We start from the raw sequence: 23,431 nt of genomic DNA on the forward strand, positions 1-23,431 counted from the left end.
AGGACTTATATCGCTTACTGCTAAAGAGTCATTACAAAATCCCCATCACCAACAAGGTGAATGTGCAAGCGGCAATTCAGCACCAGAATGATAAAATATATTCCTGCAATCATCATGATTTCAGCAGATATGACTAAAAATGTCCATAGGATTTGATCCACCCTTCAAGAAAATATGTTAGCCTTAGATATGAGGCTATTTTGCTATATTGTAGAAATCCACCATCCATAGATTCCAATTTGGCTTCAAGTGTTTAGCTAGTTTAAAAATGAATAAGGCTCTTACACTTGAAAAGAAAAAAGGATGAATTCCACTTCTAAGTAGAAAACCAAGCTAAAATTTGGTCATTAAACATAGAGAAGTAAAAGAGAAAAAAAGCCTAGGTAATATAAATGTTATAAAATCAGTCAAGCAATCAAACAATCCAGAAAAGTATCAATTTAGCTCTGATACAGCAAGCCATTTTCATTCAATTTTCAACTATTCTTATTTGGATTTCCCCAGAAGATTTGATTGTGACAGAAGAAGCACAGCAGCCTTCCAATACCTAAAGGGCACCTACAGGAAAGCTGAGGAGGGACTCTTTATCGAGTGCAGCGAGGAAGAGGGTTAATGGCTCTAGGCTAAAAGAGAGTAGATTTAGATTAGACATTAGGAAGAAATTCTTTACTCAGAGGGTGGTGAGGCACTGGCACAGTGGAGAGAAACTGTGGGTACCCCAACCCTCAAGCTCAAGGACAGGCTGGATAGGGCTCTGGGAAGCTTGAGCTGGTGGCAACCCTGCCCATGGCAGACAGTTGGGACTGAGTGGTCTTTGAGGTCCCTTCCAACCCATCTGTGAGACTATGATTATTTCCCCATGATAACTATTTCAACAGAATTAATCACAAAGGAAAATGGAAGAAAATATTGGGGATCTTTCTTAGAATGAGAAAAGCTGGCAGAATCTGCTTGAACTAGATCGAATCTGACAGGCACTTATTTCTCCAAACAATTTTTATTCAAACCACTATAGTCCCTCAAGTTGCAAGGTAAGCTAATGTATTTAATAGTGTGTCTATCTCAGTTTATGTATTTGGGAGATTCTGGCAGGCCCAAGTCAGATCTGAATTGCTAACCTGTACTGAAAATACAGGAAGGAGGAGGTCAAACAGGAAACTTCTTTACATGATTTGACGTGGGTTAATGAGCCCCAAATGATGTATGTGCTATCTTAGATGACAAACCAGCAGCATCTTCTTTTGCCTCACTGTTTCAGCATATTTGTTTTTTCATCAGGCCAATAAAACTTACTGTTAGCAAGAAACACAAACTATACACAAGGTTGCTCCAGACAGAAAAATAACTCAGAGGTTTCATAAAGCAGGCTTTTCCTATATTTCAGCACTTAACATAACAAAAGTTACTGGGACTTGAAACCTGACTACTTCTTATCATCTTCTGAACATAAATAACAACGTTACTACATTCAGTGAATCAAAAAGCAAGATGACCTTAACCTAAGTATTTAAGGAGCAATTTAGGGAAGTGAAAGAAGCAAAGGCAAGGAAGAAGGCAAGGAGTACATTTGCTGGATACTGCTTTTCTGATTTGGAAAAAAAGTAAGAAAGAAAATAATAGATAATTAATCTTTTGTGTTATCTTGTTGTGTGGTTTGTTGTTGTTGTTTGTTGGCTTCCTTGTTTGTTTTTTAATAAGAAACATGGAATGATTCCATACGCACAACTAAGCTCTGCCTTCTGTTAAGGGTTGCAGTACCACTGAAGTCTGGAGCAGAGCTGTTGTGCTTTCAGTTCCCCCTATCTTCTTTTTTCCTTCTAGTGGACTGAAATGTGACTGAAGAGCAGCATGACTGTAAACTAAAAAGATAATTTTCACATGACAACCTTCTCAGTGCTTTGGGGACAATACACACACATACAAACATATTTGCTTGCATCTGATTCAAGATGTGAAAAAAGAAATAAGGCAAATTTATGAGAATTTTATTCTGAAATTGAAAACACACTTAAAAACTCTCCTATGTATTTGTTTTGTTTAGACTAATTAAGACTTCTGCTTTGTGTTACCACAAAAGACACTGAACATTTGCAACACATTTACTGAGGTTAAAAGAATTGTGGGATGAATTTGGGTCTACTACACCATTATCTTTAAGCAACACTATTTTAGTAATCAGTGGGAATTGTTTTTGCAGTCAGAAAGGTGACCTGTCAGTCCACCCAGATTTTACATTCTCAACTCAGGACACTAAGGAATATTGTTTCTCAGTTAAAAAAAAAAAAATAAAAAAAAAAAATAAAAAAAATTGAAATATAACATTACTCTAATTGCATAGCTGGATTTAATAACAGTAGCAGGAAATGTACATACTGATGGATCAGCTGAATTTTACAGCTTGCAGTTTCTCTCATATCTGTGTAATATGTTAGGTTGTCCTTATCATAAACTGAAAAATGGGTGGTTATTGAAAGAAAATATGCTCAAAAGAGAAAAAGCTAAGCTTAATATTCTAACACAGGATACAGGGGTTTGCTTCTCTTGTCACAACCCCTCCACACCCCCTTCCAGACTTAGAGAGAACAAACATTCACTTCCCTTATTAAAAACATGATGGTGGAACTAGCTTTTACTAACACAATATTTTTCCATGTCCTGCTCACTAAGGCTAAATTACATTAGAGTCAAGCTTAAACTACATTAAGTCTTCTTTTCCGAGGAGAGGTTTTTCAATATACATCTAGTTTTTCTAGCAATCTGAGGGACTATGAAAGTTCATAGTTAGAAAAGATACTTTAGATCCTAAAAATAAATAAATAAATAAATAAATAAATAAATAAAATCCTTGGATTTAGTTTCTTTCATTCACATTTTGTATTGTACATTGTTAACTTTTGCTGAAGCATGAAGTCTGGAAAATGGGAATCGGCACTCTTCCCTTAATATTACATTATGGAGAACAGCACGATATAATGATACCAGTAGAGCTGAAGGCTCTGGTACACGATTTTTGGCAATTCATACTCCATTAATTAGAGAAGCTAGCTCTTCCAGCTGTTCCATAGTCCAATCTCTGGCCAAGGTTACAGACACTCTAGCAGAGAAAGCAGAGTGGGAGGTCTGTTCCAATAGCAGAGCTCCCCAGTGTTTCTTGTTTATAGCCTAACATATTAACTACCTTTAAATATGGCTACTTTGATTTACATCAACATACAGAGCTATGGATTGGTGTGGTTGAGGAGTTGCCATGGAGCACATTCAGCTTTATTTGCAATGGGACCTCTAATCTCCAGGAGCTTAATGGGGCTACAGCTGGGAAGGGTGTTTTTGAAACTTCCCCTAGGCACCAGCGGTGATGGATCAGTGCAAAATGAGGATCTGTGTCAATCCTCCAAGCTGCAAATGAGGAATCTAAGACTGAGTTTCAGAGCCATCTAGCCTAGTGAGCGAACAGTAAGCCTTAACCAGCTAGCAAGGAAACGTCTGTCTTCTCATACCTTGGGTGCCTAAATTATCTTGCTGAGGAACAGACAAATCATTCTCTTGATGAGGTCCTATGAGACGCCCAATTATTATCTGGTCAAAGTTCTTTGGTTGAAAAAGCATGGCTATAGAAACAAGACATCCTCCAGATGAGGGAGGTCATGCATGTTGGTTCTAGGGCAGTACCTTAATTACACAGCTACAAAGATGAGTACAGGATGATGAACGAGCGAACAAGAGTGAATCAAAACCGAATCAAACCATATTTTCTGGCAACTCAATTCAGTGAATTAGTCAGAAATAGCAAGAGTGCAACCAAGTTTTAAGAAGTAAGTGTTTAGAAGTTCAGATGACTTTGAATATCTATAATGCTCGACCTTATATGAGTATCAGAAACAAGTTTTCCCTTTTCCCCCAGACCTTCAAAAACCTGTGAAAGCTCCTTTCCCCTTCTTCCCTCACATTGTGAAACTCTGGCAAATGTAGCTCAGATCAGGAAATACGTATTCCACTCTAAACATTCAAGAACTAGCTGAAGGGTGCAGGTGGTCACCTCACATGCATAATGCATGAGTCAGCAGTTGATCTTAGAAGTCAAATAACCTTCTCACTAAAAAAGCAATTCAAATATTTTGCTCCAAAACTGTGACAGAAGAAATTAAAATTATATTTCCTAAAATACTACCACGGGTTGGTAGAAGTGACGTGTTGCTAGATGAATGCTTGGCACTGAGAAAAGTTAATGTTCAGCGCCATTCATGAAGTTCTTAAGGTCAGACAGCAGGGAACTTTCTAAGTACATATGGGCAAACTAGGGTAGAAATCCCAGACTGACTGGGTAATGAAATTACCTGGAATGATCACTGTACTATGGTTGCTTTGTGTTTTGTATGTTTCAAGTTCATAAATTACAGCTACTTAACACTTTATCTTGCAACAAACAGAATTTAAAAGTATCTGGGTAAGGACAATACATGCCTCAAAATGATAAGTACACTGAACTAAAATTGGATTTTATTTAATTAGCAGTTCTAAAGTTACAGAGGCACATAAGAACCACCACTACTGAGAATCAGCAACGAAGTTTTGGGAGTCACTTCAAGATGATGAGAAAGGAGCATTGCTGATGCTGTCAAAGAGCAGTAAAAATCTCAGAGGGAACAATACTACTGATGAGTAGAGATGCAAAATCCTAAAGGTTTATTTTCAGGGCTCCAGTCCATGGTCTGTAGTCATTTGAAACTGATTTATTTCGGGAATGACAAGGTTCAGTTAAAATTTTCTCAAACTTATGTGAAGGACAATAACAATCCAAATCTGAAAATAAAGCCTAAACTCAAAAATCCTTCATGGTTTTAGCTTACACCTATTAAAGAGCAGTATTCAGCACTGTGTTGGTTGGGCTACACAGAACCCCACTGAATTGGAAGTAGATTTTTTTGAAAGAGTTCTTCTTGTAGGTGTCTCCTGCAACAGACATAGACTGGCCAATAACAGGAAGAAGACCATCCCTTATGAATATATTTTGGAAAAATATTTGTCCTGCAGCTCCCTATTTAAACGTGAGTTAGGAACAACTTCATATAGAAGGGACAAATTACTAACTGGAACGTAGGGTTACTTTTACATATAGCTTTTTGTAAATATCCAGTCTACTCGGAGCCACTGAGAACACAACCTTAAAACAAAAGTCAAGAATAAAACTTAATTCAAAGCACAATAATGTAAAAGACAGCCTGAATGCACCAAGTGTTTAAGCAAAACAAGCAGGCATCTGTAAAGGAAAAGGAGGTATAAAAACTGTTATGGTATTTGAGGATGACACCAAACTAGGGGAAACAGTGGATCTCATTGAGAGGGCTATCATTTGGAACTAAGCAGGAGGGAGCAATGGGCCAGCAGAAACATGAAGGAAAGTTGAATTTGGTTGTTGGAGCATAGCTGAAAGTATCTTTTTGTCACAAGAATTATGGCTTTCCTTATTCTTGACAGAGTTAAGGAATGGACATGAGCATCTCTATTCAGATTATTTATGGGAGAACACAGGGCTAAAATCATGATTGCATTCTATGAAGGAAGATGTGGCATTATTAAACTGAGAACTAAACCAAAATAAATTTTGAGGTTAAAGAATGGCTTTCGCTCCCTGCACTACAGGTCAGCCCTTACCACTGTCTCTGCATGCTGTGGTGTCAAGCACAATTTGCTGTGGCAAAACAAATGGAGACATCCTAAACTAAAATAATTTGCAATGGGTACTACTGGCACTGAGGACAAGAGAGAGATTTAGACCTCACTCTATCCCTCTCAAGAGTCTGACAACTGAAGAACACGACAACCTTTCCATTAAAGGCAGCAGTGCCCTGAGGACATTGATCCTCTGAAACTCTTTAACAGGCAGACTGCCAAGGGATTTTGAAGCAAGCGGGACAGGCAAATAGCACCCTCAGTAGTTGAAAATAATCTGTCTCACCCCACGTATGTTACAGCAGGCACAAAAGATGCCCTGATACAGATGGAAAATGTGGCAACATTTCTAGGTTTTTGCAGAAGCAATGAAATCAATGTTCATACAGTGCAAATGTAAGAATTCTTTACATCTGTTCTTAATACCACCAGGGAAAATGCTTGCAAGGAACCCATTAACCAGACTGAGCTTTGCTGCTGAGAATTGTTCAGCAACAGAACTGGCAAAAGCATCACTAGCAAAATAGAGCTAGGGACATGAGTGATGAGGGCTTGATACTTCATCATCATTGCCACGAGCTATTCATTTCAGTTTAACAATTTTGATTCAGGAAAACCATAGTAGAGAATGTAAACCTGAACTATGGAAAGTCTTTCTGCTTAAGCTAGAAAGGCTGCAGCCAAAATATTTCCCACTTAACCTTCACCAAGGAAAAGGTCTAAAAAAAGCCAGTGTGTTTAAGCAGGGCACAGAACAGAGCATATTTTTCTATGTAAAATATTAAGCTCACGTTCTTTCAGCTTTAATTCATTAAAACTACTCCACATTTTCATTTAGAACAGTTTCCTGACAGCACTGAACATAAGGACTTGAAGTAGGAGAAACAAAAATAAAAGCATTAAATGGAAAACATTGTGTATACTGTATACAAAATGAATACAAATATGAAGGACACATGAGAAACGGCAGAAGTAATACCTCCAGCCTTTGCAAATCACATAACGTGTGTGCCCAAGGCAATCTTCCATCCCATCTACTGTAAATTGAACAGTTCCCAGGGTGTATATGGCTTTAGCCATAGTAGAAGACTTCTATTTTACATGAGGCTTCTAAGGAAGAAAAAACTTCTAGTGTTACAAAAAAGTAGAACTAAAATCAAGGTATTTGGCTGTAGCTTCAAATTACTGAGAAACAGACTAGTTACTCTTTAACACCATCAGCTCCCTGTGTCCATTACAGTAGCTAAAATGTAGGCATTGCACAGTAAAGTCTAGTATATCGTAAATGCCTTAGAAGTGTTTGATTATGCAACATTTGCACGCAGGATATCTTCTGAAAGAGTCAGGTATACCTCCAAGCAGGATGAAATGCAGATGAGTCAACTGATCCAGTGTGTAAGAAGCATTGGCAAACTATGAAGGGGAGAGAATGTGTTTTCCTTCCATCTTCTACTTGACAAATCTGGTTAATATTCCCTAGAGAGATCTACCAGCCATGAATCAAATTCCAATTTTGTCTACTTTAGAAGTTGCCTATCCATACAGATTTACTGGAGATGCTTGTATCTATAGGAACAGAATGGCAGTTTATTGCCCACTTGAAATTTCATCCTCCACTGCAGAATAACACGGTTCCTATAAAGTGTAGATGCCAATAACTCATGATATCTTCTTCAAACAATGAGTGGCACACACAGAGCTTTGAAGATAAGGGCAGAGACAGCGGCTCCTCATTTCATGCCAGATGTGACTCAGCAAGGTGTCTGGAAGACTTGAGGTGAGGCATTCTTGGAGATGTGTACTGCCTTGTGTTGTGCTTTCACCCAAACTAACTGTATCAGCTTTTTAAAAGATGAGTTGTTTGACAGCAAGGTATGACTTCAAAAATACCCGAACCCATAAATACCCAGACGCATTACTGAGATCAATTCCTTCCAAACTGAAAAGCCCAGCACATTCTTCTGTTGCAGGCTAGGGAAGTGGAAGTTCTGGCAGCTGTTGGTGGCTGAATACTAAAAAACCCCAGTGAATAGCTCACAGCTACTAGATTCGACACACTGGTGCTCCACATGTTTGTGTTTCTTTTCTGCTGTCGTGGTAGCACTGGTGTTCAGTTAAAGCTACAGTGTAGAGCTGTGTTAGTGCAATAAATGTAGAACATGTTGCTTGGTATCTGAACTGTCTCTGACTGAGGGGCAAATATTTCTGTCTCAAATTAAAGGTCTAGTCTGCACTGTACTTTGTACTGGAGCCCTTGAAGTGTGTGCATGCACTTCCACTAGCAATCAGCAGGAGAGGGGAGAAGTAGACAGTTCTCAGAAGAAGCATTACTCATCCTGGAGCTGCCGGAGCAGATTATGTAGAAAACAGCTATACCAGGACACAATGGAGAAGCAGAACAAAGTCAGTAGCATGGTGCACTCTCAAGTGTGATCACAGAATCAGTCAGCACACAGGGATGTGTACAGGCTTCTCAGCACATGATTACCTGCAACAACTCCATAGATTTCTGATACAAATTAAAGATTCTTTTCTGTCACACAAAAAGAGAAATACACAAAGCACGCATGGTCTTCTCATGCTGTTCATGCTATACAGCTGGTGGTGAATTCTCCAGGCTTAAATATGTGCCCTTAACATTGTCAAAATGTACAATCCCAGGATAGTCATGATAGTTGTACAACATCCAAGACAGCATGGACTTCTGTTCTAGCTAACCAGGCCTTTCTTTTACCTAGCTTTTTACTTTTTATATGAAAAGTACCCACAGTATCCAACATCAAAATGGGTCCCAGTAACGTGGACCTGTTTGTTGAGATATGGTTACACTGCATTCACAAATTGCTGAGGTGAAAGAAACCTTGAAATTGAGAAAAAGAAAAATTTGCAGAGCAAGTTAGTGCCGGGGAAAATAGGTTTTGAACTGCATAAGATGCAGAAGACTTAAAAAAGCAATGTTCCTGTTTCAGCACCTCTGTGATGGCACATCCTTCTATATTTGTTATTCTTCTAAGGAGCATGGCAATCCTTGACTATACATCCTTCATCCTCTCTTCATTTTACCATTCCTCACTTCAGAGGGTTCATGTTTTAGAGGAATTCTCCATACCAAGAAGATCAAGAAATGAACTCAGCAACCTTTTGCTCTTAGGAACTGAGTTTGCAGAGCAGCAGAGCATGGGAAGTCTTGCTCTGGGAGCCTATATGCCAGCAATAGATTGAAGTTTACAGTGAGATAAGAAATGCTGACCTTCTACAGATACAGAGATAAAAGAAACTACTGGAATGCCTGGCAGATAAACATGGGTTAGCTTCAGAACATTTTTATTGGTCTAACTATGGTAACGCTCTCCTTAAATCCTACACTACTTTGGCCAAAAAGATAATGTTACAGTCTCAGTTCATAAATTGGCTCTAGATAGAAAATAGATTACAACAATCCATGGTAAATTCATGTGTTTTTTTAGGTATACATCAATAAATTCAGATGTTACAGCTATTTTAGTCACTAGAATAGCGAGGAATGACAACAGGGGAAATTTTGCTAAAAATGACCAAGTAAATTGACTTAATGCATAGTTTCATATCACTAACAAGTTACCGAAACCCAAATACTATTTTGAAATCTGCTTTCATTAGAACTTCTGCAGTCCTTGAAAAAAGCAATAGTTAAAAGGTGTCCTGTGCTGATTATTTACAGCATGTTCTGTTTATTATTGTGCTGCTGTTTTTTAATTTTTGACTGGCATGCCTTAAAACAACCAAGTCAGTGGGTGATAACCCTCAAAAAAGTAAGCATAGCTGCATCCAGAAATATGGATATGGAGCCTTTTAAAATTTTCATTGTCTTTCTTCCATTTTTTGTCCAACATCGGGCAAAGATATAAGACCTATAAGACCATCTACCATTCCTTTAGTGCTTGCAGGCCCCAGAAACACCTCTGATCTCCCTAAACTTCTTCCACTCCACAGTCTTCAGTTATTCCTTCAAGTAACAACAGTGGGTGATTTTTTAAACATTTTTCTGCAACTCAAATGATTAACAAAGAAAAAGCTGTGCATTTTTCTTGTCAGTGTAGCTGATGACACCCTGGATGAGTTCTGAGTTCCATTTCTATGGCCACTAGAATCACAGAATCACTTGAGTTGGAAAGAGCCATCTAGTCCAACTCCCTTGATACAGGGATACTTAGTTACATTAGGTTGCTCGGTGCCCCATCCAGACCTTGAAGGTCTCCAGGGATGGGACATCCACCACATCTCCCAGCAAACTGTTCCAGTGCATCGCTCCTATTGTAAAAATCTTCTTCCTCATATCCAGTCTGAATCTTCCTTCTTTTAGTTCGATGCTACTTCTCCTTGTCCTAGCACAGCAAACTTTGCTAAGGAGTACTCAATATCATTTATCTAAATTGAGTGTCATGGACTCTTCAAGCAATTCACAGATCCTGCTGTTCAAATGAGAGACCTACTTCATGCTTTCTTTTGTGGAAAGTGTATGAAATGCCCTGCAAAGATGCTGTAGCAATTATTTCATGGCTGTTCAAACACAGACAATGTTTATCCATATTGTCACTCATCTGTGGATCAACCAAGTAACTCAAGGTGATATGAAGTCCCTCCAGCTTAAACTCCTAAGCAATCCTGGTAAAAATAAGTGGGCAAGCTCCATTCCCTACACATACAACAGAAAGAGGTAGGTGTCTTTGAAGGTTGCTTAAAGGAAATCCTGTCAGTCTAACTGAAATGCCTGAAGGCCTTCAGAGGGACTCTCCTCACTGATTAGAGAGAGTGCCTGCCTTTAGGTGGCTGCTTTAGAAGTATTTAACAATCAGAAGCATCTCAAATGCCCTAGCCAAGCAGACTGGATCCCATCCTCTGTATCTCATTAATCCTTATAAAGCAGTAGCTAGGCAAGTGTTTGCATTCATTTACCTTTTTTCCCCCCCATACTTCTTATTTGTTTCTCTCCAAAGATTATTTGTCTATTAAGTGTCAAAAAAAAAGCAAACGGGGTCTTTCTATCTTCTGAGTCACTCTGCAGCAATTTTCTCCATCAAAATGGATATGCTTTCATCAAAAGCATGCACACTGAGCCTTCTGCTCATCACCATGCTGGCACATGTCTGTTATCAGGCACTCTCCCACAGTCAGATGCAGTGTCCCAGTATGCAGAGTGAGAGTCACCAGGTATGGTCTCACACCCCTCATGTGGTGACCATGTTTCTGCCCTTCATCCTAAGTCACCAGCTTCTGCTTGGATGCTGAGCTGTCTGTCTGCTTGCTGAGCTGAATCAGCTCACCAAACCGGCAGCAAAAGCAGCTTCCCAATGATTCAGTGAGCTCATAGGGTGGTGAGTCAGGCGCCAGTGCTGGCACAGGGGAGAAGGGAACGCACACCTGCAGGCAGAGGGTAGGAGAACTGAGTATGGCTTTCTCCAGGGCAGCAAGCATAGTCAAGGAGCCTCACCGTCTGCTGCAATAAAACCTCTGTACCAAATGGGAATTATCAGACAGATGATCAGAAATACCATGGGGAATTTGATTACAGGAAACCTCAGGTAATTTTTTTAATCACCATGCGTAATATACACAAGCCCTCTTTGTTCACATAGCAAGATTTGGGATTCCCGTTAGTTTACTCCACTTTTCTGGAGCTGAGTGTATGTCAGCTTCCTCAGCAACTAACTACTAGGATTATATTTAAAAATCAGAAAGGAGAGATGTGAACTTCTCACGTAAGATCTTAACCCTAACACTTGACGCTTTACATAGGAGGCTAAATATCACGAGGCTACTGATAAAAGTCAGGGGACTTGGCAGTTCTGCAGACATTTATGGGCTTGGTAACACATTTTTCTCTTTGTAAGTGAAAACAGACAAAACAGCGCACACGCTAGAATAATGAATATCTTGGCGCATTGCAATTACAATACTGGAACAGACCACTGTTCTGTTTTTATGGATGCTTTTCAGAAAAACAATCCCTCTTTTCAGCTCCCTGTTACGTTTATTCTCCAGAACTCTTGTGCCAAAGGTTTTCCCATTTTCTCTGCGGGCTTTCCAAACAGACTTTACCTCCCGGGAAGCACCACAAAAATACAGCTGCTGTGGAACAGCATCTCTCCTTGCTAGGATGCAGCAGAGCCACATCATAGAGAGATGGCAACATGGAATGCCATAATTATTCTCAGACAATATCGGGAGAGATTACTTTTTTAAAAAACAAAACATGTAATGATTGATTTTCAGTGTTTTGCTTTCATTTAGAATCTCCGTGAATTATTCTGTGGAAAATCTAGCACTGCTCTACTAAACAGCATGGAACCACATCTAGTAATCTTCCAGAATAAGCAATGGTATTATCATACTGGTCTGTGATAAATGTGGTGGAAAAAAAGAGAACAGTTTGAAGTTTCACCTGCACTACCATCTCTGTAGGGAAAAATAACAATTACAAGATAACATTCTGAGTCAGGTCTTTGCTATAAAATAATTCAAAGCAAAACGTTAAGAAAGTAGTGAAGAACTCCTGGATAAAGAGGTCATCTATTGCTGAAATGTTTCACTACAACCAAACCACCAGTGATGGCTAAGACCAGGAAGGCTCAGAGCTCCAACACTGATCGAGCACTCACAGCAAGAAAGACTTCACCAAAGCTTTTAAGCAGGTTCAGGAAGGGGAAATTAAAGTTCTGGGAAATAACTGATACCAAAACAGCTGTGTGCTCTGCACAAACCAGAAGGTGAATCAAATACTACTTTCCTCAGAAAATAAAGGTTTTATGACACCAAAAATTCACCTTATCAGGGAAAGACCTTAGAGAGGCATTCAAAAGGATTACACTTACAAACCTAAACTACATTAAAATGATTCTGCTATAGGCTAAAAGCTGTCTGGTTTGTCAATTCATACATTACTGTGCTTCACTCTGAGGTAACAGTGGTGGAGGCATTAGGAGTTATTCCATTTTAGGGTGTCCTACAAGCATCCAACATCATCTTTTGTGCCCTGCTTGGCAAGACCAACCAGAGAGTGACTCTGATTATATGGAAACAGTGAAGGCAGGGAAAGTCTAGATAAGAATTTGTGTTGTTGCAAAAAAAAAAAGGGGTGGGGGGGAGGAGGGGGAAAAGGCAGTTGGGAAGCAAATAATAGGTTGCCATCCAGATGTGAAGGCAGAGAATGATCATTTAGGACTTGTTTAAGGAAGAAATAAGATGACTTGCTGCCACTGAAGGAGCACAACAAAAGGGGATGGTGTCATCTCCCATCTCCTGCTGCATTTCATACTCGCAGCTGCGGAGGTCCACAGGTAACCACAGTGCAGAGACAGTGCGACTCAATGGAATAGTCATCATGTACATCCACCCCTGACACCCAACTATGTAGCTCTGTGTTAGAGGCGCTGAGAAGATATAACACAGGAGAAGTGGCTCCGGGGTGATATGCACGTCACGTAGCTCTGTGTGAGCTGCTCCATTCAGTGCCTTTAATCTCACATCCTCAAAACCTCCTCAGATAGTAGTTAAATTTTAAACAGGCCTTCTGAAAACACACTTGTGATCCCATTATCGGTATTGTGGATGGGATTACAATGAGGGTGGCAACGGCGGAAAATTTTTAGGAGTGATCTCGTATCACCAGCAGGAGTGGCCACTAATTGGATTCTGTCTGTGTCACTGCAGAGCTGTCACGGGACCCCCTTCTCTGTTGAAGGCTGCGGCTCTCAGGGCACTCAGAAAGGCGCTTTCTCAATTGTTATCACATCAGTCTGCCTTCCCACTCAAACACAAATCCCTAAAGCCTAAGGAGGAAATCATGGAGGCCAGTGCACTCATCACACCCAGGCCAATGTCTGGCCTTCCTGGATGAGAGCGAGCCTACCGTTACACAGCACCCAAATTGCACGAACCAACACCTAACACCAAATGAGGCATGTAGGATAAAAAAAAGCCAGATAATCAACTGCAAAACAGCGAACAGGCTGCAACAAAGTGACCTTGGCAGAACAGAATTTGCAGATCCTTCAAAACAATTTTTTCTATCTCTACCCAACTTCCATCGAGTGGGGCTTTTCTAATGTCTTCCACATTTGGAAATGCTGTCCCTCACATCACAGCATTTCTAATAAACTATGAGCTCCAGTTACTATCATTTGCACACCAATCCTTACCATCTCTGGGACACTTCAGGTTCCCTACATGCATTTTTCCCTAATGACCACACATATAGCCTACTTTCTGAAGATGTATTTACACACCATTTGGAAACTTACCCATTTTTTTTTAAAGTTTATATTACCCTGATCATAATTATTTCTTTTTTTCTCTGAGACAAATTCAATGAAATCCAAAAAGCCATGCCAAGCAGGAGAAACTAAAGTTGTGCAATACAATGGAACAAGCTCACCCACCTTGATTATAACGTGCTGAGAAGAGGAAGCCCCTGACAAGCAATAAACTGACACATAATTAAGACAATTCAGGGCAGAACACACTCAGACTGGAAAACGTTTTCTTAGTCTCCGTCTCACTGCTCAGAGCAGTGGGGGAAAAAAAGAGGTGTCACTTTGGAAACATTCTATGAAGATGATGCACCAATCAGGTCACCAGTGCCCACAGTAGGGGGCTGGAGCTCCATGATCTTTTAGGTCCCCCCCAACCTCAGCCATTCTATGATGCTGTGATTCCACAGTGTGGGACCAGAGGAGAAATCTGGGGGAAAAACAAACCCACCACATTTTGTGCAGTACAGACTCCCCCACATCACAAACACAGTTGATAGTACAGACATGCCTGGTATGTTCAGCATTCCCAGTCAAACAGAGATGAATTAGCAGCAACGAGAACATCTTACAGCTTTCATACAGTGGCTTATGGATCTTTTTGTTCCTTTGGAATTTCTAACCTTGAGCATATCATGGATCTCTTAAAGTCGCACCGGTCTCAGATCTCTCCCTCAGATTACTTTTACCTCACCGTGAGGAACATCTCTGAGAGTTCTGAACACTTTTACAGCTGCTGGGATGCTAATGGGAACTTCATGTGTGTACCCAGCACAAGTGCTCTCAGGGAAGAAAAAAAAAAAGCCAATGTCAAAGGCAGGTATGTAGAAGTCACCATAAATATGTCTTTGAATGTTTACCATCTGGAACAGTAGATTACATTTTGACAAGAAGCTGGACTGCCCTGTGGGCATTGTCTTCTAAGCAGCCCCATCATTATAAAGGAAGGAAAAACATGATTTGCTGTTCCTAGTTCAGTAGGATTTTCTGGCAGTGCTAGAGAAACTTAGTTGTTGGGTTTTACTTTTTTTTTTTTTTTTCTCCATTGAAACAATTACATGATGGGCATGAGCAGTTAGAGATCCAGTTTCTGGAAAAAATATGTTTTCTTATAGATGATGTGATCTACAGCCTGACAGTGCCCACAGAGAGGGCTGTGACAGCACAGACTGAACATCTCACAGCACTTCAGTGCTGCACCTTATCCTGCTGGGATGGTTGAAGCTCTGCATGTTGCAGCTGGCTTATGGGCTTCTCACAGACAGGCTGGGAAGAGGGAAAAGGAGAAATTCAATGCACATGGCATAAAAGGCTTTAATGCAGAGTCGCAAAGAGGGGATCTTGGTTGGTTGGTTTTGCTTTCTTTCTTTCTTTTTTATTTTTGGAAACTTGTAAAGTTTCCATCACTTTTTCCAGTGATAAAGAGTAGACTGAGGAAAAAATCAAACTAGTTAGGTTTTTTTTTTTTTCTCACATAAGCACTGATGCAGCCTCATTAAGGACTAAACTTATTGTTTGGAACTGCTGTGGGTGCCTTCTGTGTCTACTCTTACTGAAGAGTGTATTTGAATATACAGGCCAAGACCAATCTGTAAAGAGGCCAAGGAGAAAAAGTTGATTTGAGACAAAACTCCATGTGCAACTTGAAACATGGTTTTATGGGCATCACTACACAGCTGAATGCCAAAATCCCAAAGCACCAGCTATAAATCCCCATGCTTAGCCTACTACACAGATCTCATTTCAGCACACATTATATACAGCATTATTTACAGAAAATCTCACCTGCAAGTGGTGAGGAGAGTGTGAGATTTCCTTCACAAGTAGGAGGTCAGTAACTCATGGACACACAGGTATGTGTGAGTCAGTGTGAAGATCTGTTACAGTGCGAAGAAACAAATCAGGTTGTTGCTCTGCACAGGAAGACACAGACACAGTAAATGATTTATCTTAAAAGGCCAATAGCCCATCCTCAGGGTAAAACAACAAGAGCATCCTAACACTCTAAAAGTTGACATAGTCCAGGGATAGCATTTCTGACTTCTCGCCTCGGTTGCTGGGCTTCCCCTGTACAGACATCAATGAATTTAGCAGTTAATTTCTGTGAAAATGATAGCACAGTGCTTCCACAACAAAATTCTCCTTGCATTTCTACCCCTCTCCCTTCTCAAACATCATTTTGTTCCTTACATTCAATTAACACTTCAGATCATTTGTTCAGAATCTATACAGCGAGACTTCAATGATCCAGTCTAGGGATGCTACTTAGTTTGCAATGACTTGTAAAACTTCCACAGACAGATCTGCAAATGAATTACATCCATCTGCCCTGCTGCAGCACTACCCTGTGCGCTGCCTTCTCCTTACTTTCCCGATTTTCTCCCGCCTTTAAGCCCATGTGTAAACCAAACCGACCAGCAGAAGACCCCGCCAGCCCTCTATAAAGGAGTCCTCAAACTTTACAGACATCTGAAACTCACTTTCCAAACACTGTTTGCCTTGCAGCTGAGCCGCAGACGGGCTGCTACCCTTCTCGAACATCTCCAACCCGAACAAACCCTCGCTTGCGATCCACCTCCTCACCCCCACCGCCCGACCACGCAGCACCGGGGGTCCGCACGTGTGTGCGGGAGAGGCAGAGCTCCGGGAGAGCTTTCCCAACGTGCACCTTCCGCAGCGGGACCCGGGCGTGAGCTCTGCGGACAGCGAGCATCGGGCTGCGCTCGCTGCTATCTGTCAGACGCACAACAGCAGCACTGAGAAGGCTGCACAACTGGCTTTGACAAGTGTGCCGTGCTAGCATTCCTCCGAGGGAAGGAGAAATGAAAAGAGAAAGGGGGGGAGGGATGGTAGGAGGGCGGGGGGGGGGGGGGGGGGGGGGGGAGGAGAAAAAAAAAGAAAAAAAAAGAAAAAAGAAAAAAAAAAGAAAAGAAAAGAAAAAAAGAAAAAAGAAAAATGCAGGAGGTGCGTTTTACTTTACCTGAATAAAGAGTGGGGGTTTTATTTTCCCCTCTGAGCTGCTGGAGAGGATTCCTCCCTCTTCTCCCCCAAAGCTAGGTGATTCTTCTTTTGCTCGCAGCTCCCACTTGGGGAAGACCACACAGCTCCAGCCGGGCTGCCTCTCTGCCCTAATCCCCACTCGAGTGTGATGACACACACTAACCCCAACCATCTGTTGAAACACGTCCTCAAGCACTCAGCACAGTGGTGTGTCAAGGCGGGCTGCCCAATCCGATCGCTGGGGCTGGGTGGCTCTTAAGGAGCTGGAGGCAGAGACAAGGGCTGAAACTATAGGGCTGAGAACTCTTTAGCGAAGTAACCTGAGATTTGGAGAAAGGGCTGCTATTGAAGAAAGGAGCAGAAGGGGGAGGTACTAGCGGGAAGGTGGAGGAGCGGATTAGCCCGGTGGCCGCTCGTGTTCCTGCTCGCGACTCCCGGTATTCCCAAGGGACCGCCGGGACCTCCTCGCAGTGGGATGTACAAGGGCAGCTCTGCAATCTCTCTCTCTCTTTTATTTTTCTCTTTTTCTTTTTACGGCGGGTCTATTGAGGGCAATCTCCTCCGAGCTAAAGGAGATAAAAGACGCTGTCCGAGATCCCGATCAACTGCTGCCGCGGGCGGCGTTCTCACTGCAATGTCACATCTGCATTTCCAAATCCCCGCTCCGTACCGCGTCGCGATCCCTCCAACCTTCCTGAGGGAAAGGCTGAAGGAAAACCGGGGGGCAAAGAGAACGGGGGAAGGGGAGGACGAGGAGGGGAGGGGGGGGGGGGGGGGGGAAGGAGTTGGGGGGATCCAAAGGGCAAATATTTATCCTCCTACACGGAGACCTGCAGATCCTTACCGCAAACCCACGCTTCCCCCAGTGCAAATAAAGGCGCTTCCAGGCGCGCCCAGCGGCACGCTCGGAGCTGCTGCTGTGACAGCTCCGGCCGCCGAGCCGCGCTCCGTTCCGCTGCGCCCGGAGCCCTCCCCGCAGTCGGCCCCGCGGAGCCTCCTGCTATCGCCCACCGCCCCTACCCTTTCCCCCCCCCCCCCCCCCCGCCCCCCCCCAAAGTGGAGCTGGGGGGCTCCTCGGCAGTTTGGGCCGTACCTCAGTTTCCCTCGGTTACAAAGCAAGTATTATCGCACCTTCCTCCTCTCAGGAGGACAGAGCCAGGAAAAATACACTAATTCACAGAAGATGTCCAGGAACGATAGATAAGCGACGCAGAAAAGCTGCTAAGTGCCAAAGAAACAGTTCTTTCCTTTCCCCTCCCTGTAACAGGATAGCACGGAAGAGAGACTTAAAATCTCAAGGGTTTTTACCTCATTACCAAGTGCCTGACTTGACACTTGCATTAAATCTACATTTCACGTTATGACAGATGTTGTGTTTTCTTTGAACTGAAAGGGAGGAACGTTGTTTTGGCATTGGAAGTTACTTCAAAAGTGTTAACATCCAACTCGAAGGTTTACAATCATGAAAAGACACACTCCATCCAGCTATATGAAAGCCACATGAGATCCCCGAAACGTTGATTTGGCTTACTTGGTTCTTAATATGTTACACAAGGCTATTTCTGAACTGCTGGTGATCACTTAATAAAAAGTGAGATTAAAGAGCTGTGGTTTGTGCCCAGTGAGCAGTTATCAGAGCTGAGATGCAGAAGAAAGAAGGAAAAGAAGAAACTACAGACACAATTCCATTTGCTCAGATTCTTCCCAAACATGATTATGCGGTGTCTGATTCAGCCTGTTAAACTAAAACTGCTTTCACAGATGTTGGATTTACACTCAAATGCTACTCCCCAATCTGCTAATTCCAAATATATAAACTACCAAACAATATTTACAACAGTAGTAGGTGGTGAGGGGTAGGGATGCAACTACTGTTTCTGGGGTATTATAGGATTCTTAATGTTGCCAATGATGTCTTCAGGACAAGGGTCTGGTTTGATTTCATTCTAGCAGATTGCGTTCTCTAAACAAGCTGGAGAGCCTCACACATTTGGAAAGCTCTAGAGACATTATTAAACTAGTTTGCATTCTCTTTAACTGTACTTCTTACCACTATTGTATCAGTAGCTCTGCATTAAAATGCATAGCAGTTAGATGCGGAATATCAAAAAGCCAAAACAAATTGTGCTGCATCATCCCGTGCACTGAATCACTGCCCAATGTGCTGCTCAGCTCCTGGCTTCTGTCTGATCTTGGCGAGATGGGAATCAAACTGAACAGGGTGAACTCTGCTTCTAACAGACATGAAAGACAGTTATGCGCAGTACAATTGCATTGTGCGCATACCTACACAGTTTTGTGTACCACATCTGTGTGGAAATATACATCAGTGAGATACTCAACACTCATATGATGTACAAGCCTTGTTCTGTTTTTTCTTTTCTTTTCTTTTTTTTTTTTTTAATGTCTGAATAAATCAGGCACACCTCTGCTGATGCCTGTCAAGTCACAGTAGTATAAAATTGACATGGTTAAAAGGAGCCCTAATTGTGTGTTTTGTACACAGAGACACATGCGTGCACACACTTATCTTCAAAGGCTCTTCAACAAGTCTAAATACAAACTTTCATCTCCCAAACCAAAGTTAGCAATAGTCCTCAAACATCGGGCACGATCATGTTCTCACATAAAAGCTACCGCTGATGTTGCGGGATCATTTAACTGCTTCTCTATGACTGCAGCCAGATTTAGTTTGCTGCGACAGCTTAAAGCAGACTTTTCTGCTACCTCTGTCTCCAGACTTCCATCTGCAAAGAGTTTAGAATCCAAAAGCTGAAAAGAAAGCTGCACTGGAAGGGCTGTACCTGGGTATGGTTAAAAGAGTGTGTGGCAGAAACACATTCTCAAGGTGACTCTTGGACCTGTGAACTCCTCCTGGGGTCAGGCTGACTGCTCACAGATAAGACTTGTAGCTAACTAAATAATGTGCTCTCTCATGTAGCTCTGGACCATCCCAAGATGCAAGACTAATTCTAGGTAATTGTGACACTGAGCAATCATCACTTATGCTTTGTTCCGATGGCTAATACATCCCTTACTTGCTGGCTCCAGAAAGATTCCTTGGGAGCCAGCAGACATTGTTAAGCCATGACACTGTGCTGCTCTCTCATACTGTATGGCTTAACCCTACCATCTTTCCTCTAGCACAGATGGCTTTGGCAGCTTGGTTTTGTGTCTGAGCAGATACATGCATGCATTCACACGTGCACTTCTGCCCCAAACCTAAGGTAACCCTTAGCTGACAATTCCAACTTTTGAAAGTAAAATCAAAGGGAATCTTTTAATGGTTCTTGCAGTACCCACAGTCCACTTCTGCTTCCAATATGAATAACGTCTGCTTTTTGATTTCCTTGAATCAGCATAAGCCCACCTGGGACTCAATTTCTGAAGTGTTTATATAGGAACAGGGAAGATCTATATAGGCATGGACAAGCCTGCAAGCAAATTCTAGATACACAGAGGCTCACACTGATGATATCAGTGAGATAACTGGATAATATATTGATGATTACCTCTCAAAAGATCCAGGCCAATGGCAGATTGAAAGAAACACAAGAAGATACACATCCTCACACAGAGCACAGTTAAATCTTGGAGCTTCTTGCTGCAGGATGCAGTGGAGGAAAGTGTTCCAGTATTCAAGTGATTGAGCAAGTTCATGAAAAAGAAGTCTACTCACAGCAATTAAGTATGAACACAGAACTTTTGGGACATAGAATCCCTGAATTGCTTAGAGAGGATTCTGGCCAAGTATCATTCTGTGCTTGTCCTGTTCTCCCAAGCATCTACTGCTTTCCACCAGTGGAAAGTGCCAAGCCTACCATGCCCATGATTTAGTGTGGTGTGTTCATGCTTTCATGTGTGTTCATGCTTTCTTGTAAGAATTTAGCCATTGGAAGTTTTGGGTCTCATCACAGGATAGTATAAGAGAGTTGAATTCCTTTGAAGAACTTCTGCCAAGATTTTTAAAGGTTGGCTCATAAATCCATATTCAGGAACTGAAGTAAAAATGGTCTGATCAGAATTATTGAGTATACAACAGCTGCTCCTAGAGTTAGCAGTTAATTTTACTTCTCTCCATATGCAGGCATTCTAAAACCAGATGGGGGTTCATGCAAAATCTGGGTGCTAAATCCAAAAGTTTATTCTTTACAAAAGGTCATTCAGCTGTTTCCTAACCTGAAGCCACCTAAATTCCACAGACACATGGCCTTTTAAATGCATTCCCCAAGAACCTCCATGCATTCCCCATGCTGAAAGCCACTGCCAAAGACCAAGATTCAAGTGTCTGGCATTCCATTGCTTACAGATCCTAATGAAGCAATTCACAAGGCTCACTCTGCACCAACCAAAATAAAAGCGTGGCTGCTAGTTCATGCATTTGAGATCAATTTCCATATTTTCTGGGTTTAAATAATTGAAATGTGGGTATACGCATGTATTCCCTCCATGAGTCTGTACATATACTAGGTACAAAAAGACTGCATGAGAAATGCCACTAGGGTGTAGTTCCAATTACTTGCCCATGGATAGCTGTTATGGGAAAGAAGAGTCTATCATGCTAAAGTTTTTGAAGGAAACTCTCCTCCAACTTTCCTGCAACGGAATGGAATGGCATGGAAGTTAGACCCAAACACAATTTACCTCAGGTCCACAGTGTTAATTACCCCTAAGGGGGACTGTTTTTAAAAGAGATAAAGAGCATGCAGGAGAGATGGACAAAAGTTTATTGCGGGGCTTTACAACTCATCATATTTTTGTCATCACTGTTGCATGCACACAGAGGATTATTGTGGCTGCAATGATTGTCAGTACAAAGTTTGTGCTACCTCATTTACAAACCCTCCCAAAATACCCATCTTCTTCAGTTACTGCTTATTCTAAGGTAACTCCATTATTAGTACTTACATAGAAGTAGTTTAGTAACAAGAAATACTGAAAAAATGACATCCTTCTTGACCTATCAAGAAAGCCAGTTAAACTTGTCTTAATTTTTTTAAAATATATATCTCAAAATAAAAACAAGAAGGAAAAATAAGCAACCGAAAACAAAAATGAAACAAACAAACAAAAACACACACAAAATTCCCCACACAACCCAAAAACAAATGAAAACCCCACATATTTGTAATGTCATACTTAGGGAAAAGAAAACAAAACCAGCAATATTTTTCCAAGCAAGAGCCTAATTTGACAATTTAATGCACTGAGAAACTGTTGTTCTTCTCTTCTCAGTTGCCAATTGGCCAAGAGTTACAACTCCAGCACAGTAAACAAGTGATCAGTGAGTCTGGGAAGGGCTCAGCACACCAGACACTTGGAAAATAGAGGCAAATAAAGCAGGAAAATCAACAGACATAAGCCAGTCACCACAAGGTAGGTGATCCCATGCTCAGTAGTAGTGAAAGTACTAATGGGAGTGTATATACAGAGTCCACAAGGCTTTATAGTGTGAGAACCCGGCAAGTAATGTACTCTCAGAACTTGTGCTGACTTCACATTTTTGGACAGAGTTCAATTTCGTTACAGAAACAAATGTGAGCTAAACCATCCAATACTTAATAAAAATTGAAAAATAGCCAACAATTTAGAAGCCAGAACCTCCCATAGCTTTTTGTCTAACTTATTAACAAACAGATGACCAACTGTCATCTTCAAGTCCTTCCCTCTTACTCTTTGCCCTTATTCTCCAAAGACTTCCAACTTGCTAAAACTGCAGTCATGAAGAATGAAGAACTTGGATGACTCCAAGGATAAACTCACCATACTCAGTAAAAATTTTCTAATGAAGAATCAATAATACTGTTTCCCCCTATGAATATGCTTCTAATATTGCACATAATTGAAGTACTATTTGCCTAGAAAAACAACTAAGTTCATGATGGTGTTCTGGATGGAGCGTGGGAATACATATTATTTAACATACAGATTCATTTTTTCCTAGCAACTCAAGGAAGCAACAGACCCTGTAGCCCTTTTGTTTTTATAACGACAAAGCATCAACCAAATTCCATAATGCTTTGGGAAAAAGTTTCATTTAATCCCTTTCTGTTCTCATCTCAAACATAACATTGATAACATTTAAGAGCTAAAAGACAAGACACAGCACAAGACAATTTATATCTCTGTTGAGCCATTTTTTAAAAGCAGCAGGGCCCACTTCTATCCTCACTGAAGAGAAAACAAACAGGTGTGCTTAGGTTTCTTATATATAATTATTGTCAGCGTTGTACCTGCTAATACAATTGACCTCAAGGAAATTGATATCTAAGTAGCTACAAGTGGATAGGCAAATGAATTCAGCTGTGATAGCTGGCAGACTTACTGAAGGTTCTCTTGTCCTTAAATCTTGAAGTAGTTAGTGCACCCTAGGTAAGCATGTACAAATATCATAACATAGCCCTTGAAATGGCATTTGTCATATGTGATAGAGCATTTAGTGGAGCTGAGTTTTTCTGGTGTTGTCAGGGATG

General features: G+C 41.3%; 1 protein-coding gene across 6 annotated transcripts in view; it reads right to left on the minus strand.

Moving 5' to 3' along the window:
* SULF1 (sulfatase 1) overlaps positions 1-18,149 on the minus strand; it is a 126,327-nt gene extending 108,178 nt beyond the window's left edge. The window contains exons 1-2 of one of the 6 annotated variants that reach the window (XM_072330090.1): positions 18,052-18,149; positions 15,744-15,871 (exon numbers count right to left, since the gene is read on the minus strand). The gene's annotated coding sequence lies outside the window, so the exon portion shown is untranslated. Of the gene's footprint in view, positions 1-15,743; positions 15,872-16,938; positions 17,281-17,802; positions 17,868-18,051 lie in introns of those variants that run through there. The other 5 variants (XM_072330088.1, XM_072330087.1, XM_072330091.1 and 2 more) reach the window with 5 other exon arrangements.
* Between the last annotated feature and the right edge of the window lie 5,282 nt (positions 18,150-23,431).

This window comes from Excalfactoria chinensis, chromosome 2, assembly GCF_039878825.1.
Source record: "Excalfactoria chinensis isolate bCotChi1 chromosome 2, bCotChi1.hap2, whole genome shotgun sequence".
In the NCBI taxonomy this organism is placed as follows: domain Eukaryota; kingdom Metazoa; phylum Chordata; class Aves; order Galliformes; family Phasianidae; genus Excalfactoria; species Excalfactoria chinensis.